A 6,007-nucleotide genomic window follows, 5' to 3' on the forward strand; every position below is an offset into this window, starting at 1 on the left:
CACCCCACCCCCCCACCGCTCCCAAAGTGGGGAGAGAGAGCACGCTGGTGTCTGAAGACAGCCCCTGTTGCACTGCTGAGAGAGGGAGGATAGTCCATAAAGATCAACAAGAGCAGCAGTCCACACGGTCAGCTGAGTCACAACTGAGGAAAAAGCTGAAGTGATGAAATGACTGCAGATGCGCCTTCTCAACTGTAGCGAACAGATGGGGGCAAACTGGAAGAAGAGAGAGCAGGAGAGAAAGGAAGACAGAGGGAACTGCCGGATGCTAAGCTCCACCCTCTGCATGCGCATCTACCTCCCTCTCTCACATTCACATGCTCACATTTCTCCCTCTGTCTCCCTGTCATCCCTTACTCCTCCCCCACTCCCTCCTTGTTCACCCTTCACCGACATCTCCTCATAAATATGCTTTTCCCTAAGCAACAAGGTGGTAGAGCCTAGAGTGTACCGCCGGCAAACCAGAAGATGCTCCGACTGCCATGCATGCACCATCTGACATCAACCGCGGTATAATGTGACTCTTTTCCCACATGCACACACTGCATGCTAGCAGCTGTGTGCACAGGCTATACTGTGGTTGGACGGTGTCCCATCACAAAACCTTTGCACTGGCAGCAATTGATCTAGTGCGGGAAGCAAATGTGTGGCAGAGGACAGAGGAGGGAGGGTATTGAGGAGAGCGAGTCTATGCGGAGATCTCCAGTGACACAGCATTCTACAGACACAAATTCAGTCTCCGAGTGTCTTCTTGGCACTGTCCGACACAAGTGCAGTACATCTTTGCAGTGAACAGTGCTTTGCTGCAGCACCTTTCTGTGCTTAAAATCAGGGAAGGTCACTGGATGTATATGGCGTATACGGTGTCACGTATACTACAGGGGGACGCACAGCCCTCCCCCCTCTCTTACCCCAACCTCCTCCCTGGCAGAGTCGTGACAGCTACTTGCCTTCAGCTGTGTGACCCCACATTATGTAACACGTATAACGTAGTACACGCAGCATAGGCTGGATGCACAACGCAGCACTATTGAAATAGGATTTATTTTACTAAGGGAGGTGCTGTAATGTCATTTTAACAGGATGGATTATCATAGGGGGTGAGCTCATTGTAATGATTTATTGTAGATGTAATTCATCTAAAGAAACAATCTAAACAAAGTATATTTTTCCACTTGACTCCAGTGTTAGGTATATCAGAGGTCTGACAATTCAAATCTAGCTCCAACACACACGTTTCAACTGCTTTGTAGAGCTACCACTCATACTTCGTCAACAAGGTGACCTGATATTGAAGCATTTGAGGTTGAGCTGCACACATTTTACCCATGCCTGGATACTGGACAGTGTTTGACAGTTAATATACAAGTAACACTATATAAGTAACTGCAGAAATAAAATGCTGGAGAGCTGTTATACTGGTTGTACTGGTAGATGTGTATTCCACCCCCCAGGCTAACAAAGACTGAATTAGCAGCAGGAAGCACATATTATCATTACAACTCGGAAGCTTTTCTAAATATACGACATGGCTTCGTATTTAATGCACTATTAGCTACAATATGTCCAGAATAATGTGTATAATTACGAAATGAGCACAACTAATGCTTTCACTCTTGTATCTCTATAATCCTAACTATGCATAAAGTGCCTCTGTCCAGAGGGTCATGAATGCAGTAGGAAGGATATTTATCATTTTCATAAAATTACAGCCATCAGGAAGCTGTAGAACCTGCATCTTCTTTTAGCACAAGCAGGCCAACAAAAATGACACTAACACTGAATTTACAAACGATCTAGGTTTCTGCTGGATTAAAAATACAGATACCATTGTAACTATACCTTACTATACTATAACTATACTATAGGACATCCCCCAGCAAAAAAAAAAATCCAGTATGGCTAAATGTTACAAATCACATATCACGAGGATGTCGTTATATAACATAAGACATTTCAGCATATCATTCAAGCTCATGGCTTCAATATATTTTCCCTGCACATCCATCAGATGCTGCTCGAGGTGCTGTTTCTACTCTAGGTCTTCAGCTACTGTAAATGAAAAGTGAAACTAGTTGTAATTGCATTAGTGTTTGATTAGAAAATAATTTGGCTGTTTAGTTTTCACATTATAGATGTACTCATTTTACCCAAATTGTTTTCAGCAAAAAAAGCTTTTTTTTAATCCTGCTTCAGTTTTATAAATCATGTGGTTGTCTGCAAGCAGGACATATATACAACTGTTCAGCGGGAGAAATTACTAATTTTATAGCATCCACCAACATATTGCACTCAGAATAATTACTTGTTTCTAGGTTATCCTATTCTATACAGCATACTCAAGGATTTTATAGATCCAAATTCACAAACGTCACTATTTTCGAATGCCTAGTGTGAATTACCTTTAAACTTGTATCTGTAGTATTTCTATATCTTAAAAAGGGAGAGCCTTGTGCTGCAGGAGGCGTAATGCATTGCACTCGTGTGCAGTATGACTTCCATCTCATCAGGTAAATGGACCCATGCATCTGCTGCTATAAAATGCACTTACACAAATCAAGCAGAACCTTACCGAGAATCATTTTCATGTCACATGGTGAACCTGTGACTTGTTTCATTTATTTCCCTCGAGCGAAAAGAAGAAGTGAAATTAAAGTGCATTATGCATTGCAGCTAAGTCCAAACATACCAGCTTTACAACAACATCCTTACTGGTATATGTGTTTAATTGTTTGTCAGTGCACAAACGTGTGTGTGAGCTGTCACTGTGAGTGAGAGGCAGAAGAATGTACACTGTAGAAGCTAAACCAGCTTCTCTGTCTTGTGATGTCGTGTGACAAAAAAAAAATCAGTCAGCACCGCAGTCTGAAGTGTTAAGACTTCTCATATCCCAGACAAGTGCAACCTCATCAAGTTTCAAGGCTTTCCCTTGATGAGATTAGCGAGACTATTAAAGAAGATTTTCTAACTCTTTATTCAGACTTTCACTATAACCTCAGCAGGTATACCACTGTAAAAGGAACTATGTTAAGATGGAGCGTAATTTGTGTGAATCAACCTGTAAAATGTATAAAATACTTTTGTTTATTTTCTATTTTAACAGTGAACCTTTGAAAACATAAAGCTCAGGCTTTCAAATAATTTCCAATTCATCCTTAAAAAGAACAAAAGCTGGATGCACATTTTAGGAATTTCTGAATATTGCAGCCTAATTTAAGATGAGTGGGTCCACAGTCCCAAACACTGGGCTTCAAGTTCCTCCTCTCTGCCTGCCCGGCCCCACCCAAACCAGGCGCAAAGTGAGCACCAGATTTGGCCTCTTGTGTCTCAGGTTTTATTTTAGGAAAGGAGGGCAGCAAGTCACCAATGCAGAGTGTCAGCCTACATGTTGACACACAGCTATAGAAGTAGGATATGAATAACACATGAAGCATTAGGAGGGGTGTCTATACGGAGTTAACATCTATTCAAACGCTTTTAAGTGTCTGTAAATGCATATCAATGCATACAGTTATGTTTGCATGCATTTTACCATTTAAAACCTGCAACTATTCTGCAATCTGCAATTCCAATAATGCTGTAGGTACAATGATTGCAGCATATCGGTCCTATATGCAAAAAGTGTTTTGTTACAGTAATCTGTGGCAACTCTGACCTTTCAGCCTGCAGTAGGATTTAGCTTAATATAATGCATTCAAAGCATTAAAATGCAGGCTGTGCAATATGTTGACTACAAGTGCTCACTCATAACTTTTTTGTACTTTTTTTTTTCCATTGGCTGTCGGGCGTCCATCAAAAACTGAATATCAGAACATCTAAAAACATACAGTAGTTCTGGTCAACAGGCTCTGATAAAAAGACATACAGCAGTTAACAAAACAACATTTTTGAATTGAATGAAAAGGAGGAAAAGGGAACAAGGCACTGACTTCAGGAACCACAGGAGGGTCAAACAGTGCTGGAGGCAAAAGTCCCTTCAAGGAGAGCTACAGTCAAATCATTAACAACAACCTGAAATGAACCCTCTGGCTTTAACTACAACCCTAACCCGGGGCTTCTGGCATCTACTCAGTTTTGAAAAAGTACACATGCAGGGTGACTTAATCCTTATGTAAGCAGGTAACATTATACAGTGACACAGAAAAGGCCATCTTTGCATTGGTGCTGGCACACAAACTTCTCTTACTAGCTCTGCACAACCCCACCAAGGTAGCATTACAATGCATTGTGGGTACAGAGGGCAGGGTAAAACAACCCCATTGTCCTCGTTTCCATGCTCGCATTATCCTGCTTACAATACGCCAGCATGAGTGGACGACAGTATGAACTCAATACTTCCCGTTTTGTTTCAGCGAAAAAGGCTGGAGGCTGGGAAGCAATTAACCACTGCTTCACAAGACAGGATTAAAAGGATCATATTACCTGTGGAACAAACTGCTGGAGCGAATGTCTCCCAGTCCCACCTGAGAAAATAACCCGTAGATCAACAACAACTGAGAACAGATCAAATATCATTAGCTGTGGCCACACAGCAACTTGAAGATGACCCACTAATGTAGTTCTTCTAAAAATAACAACTGCATATTCATGTTGCACACATACTACCAATGTCTGTGCATCTGTCAATCATTGACCAACTTAACTTCAAACAGATTTTGCTGGTCTCAGTGATTGAACTTCTCACCTGTTGCAGTGACTGGAGGGTGCGTTTAGTACACCTTACATCACTGTTGTCACAAGTGCAACACAGCACAATTCAGACCCCACCCAACCACACCCAAAGTGCAACACACAGAGCAAGGAGAGGTCACTGAAAAGATGCTTTTCAGTGAATGTACGCAAATGAACTTCAACACAGGACTAGCTGAGGTCTGCATTCTCATTTTACGTGCCTCGATGGGCACATTATTTGTTCACCGGCCTCGCCATCAATTAAGCCCAGAGCTCGACCGCGTGTCCCATAAAAAGGCTGAGAGCTGGGCAGTTGGCCACAGTGGCATTCTGTGGACCCAGTTGACCAGAACCTCGGGACACACATCCTCCTGTTACACTTCCTATTTCTGTCCCATAAAAGCTGCACCCATTAGTTTCAAGAGGAATTTGTCACTCATCTGGTCACTGCTTCCCCCGACCTGAAAGCACCGTCTATCCCGGCTGAAGTATATGTGCTGTGAGTTCACTGACAAAGAGCAAAGGGACGGGCCACCATGTGCCCGGGGTTCTCCCCAAAATTGCTGAGTATAATGGTGCTATCAATTTCAAAAGGCGTATTGCAACATACAGTGTTTTCTACATTCTATGCTAAAATTGCAGAAAAATGTGCATTTAACATCTAATTTTAGATGCCCCGTATGTCTATGAACATTCCTTAACCTCAGAGAAATGGAGCATTTCAGTCTAATATACTGTACACACTGGTCAAAACATATTGTGCATATGTGTAATTACTGTAAAATAAAATACACAGGCTTGCATGGCTCACTTGAAATGTAAGTAGAGTTGTGACCTACAAAAAGTCTTGCATCTTGCATGTCATATTTACAATGCTCCAGTATAATTACAACCTTCAGGCCCACGACTGCAGCATGATTAGACAAACCACTGCTTGTCTCACGTACAGCAAAATCTGAGACTCAGCATTCCCAAGAAACATCTGATCCAAACAAAAGTGCAAGTAGCAACTTGAAGCAGCACAATTACTTCTCCATCTATTTGCCCCAGTTACTTTCATGATAATGTAACATAATACAAACACCATTTAGTCTTAGTTTTACCTCAGAGCTGAGTAGCCAGTAGCATCCACTAGAGGGCAATCAGCAGATAAATGGACTGACCCCAATTCAGTACTTCTGTAGGAGAGTGATGCCTTTGTCATCTTGGACTCATTTAGCTGATGTTCACTATTCAGTACGACGGTCACTAAGCATGTTGGGGTTCAGTGTCTTGCTAAAGGACACACACATTCAATACTTTGAAATGTCTCATTACCATGAGCTTCTCCATGAGA

Source organism: Enoplosus armatus, chromosome 13 (genome assembly GCF_043641665.1).
Source record: "Enoplosus armatus isolate fEnoArm2 chromosome 13, fEnoArm2.hap1, whole genome shotgun sequence".
NCBI classification, from domain to species: Eukaryota; Metazoa; Chordata; class Actinopteri; order Centrarchiformes; family Enoplosidae; genus Enoplosus; species Enoplosus armatus.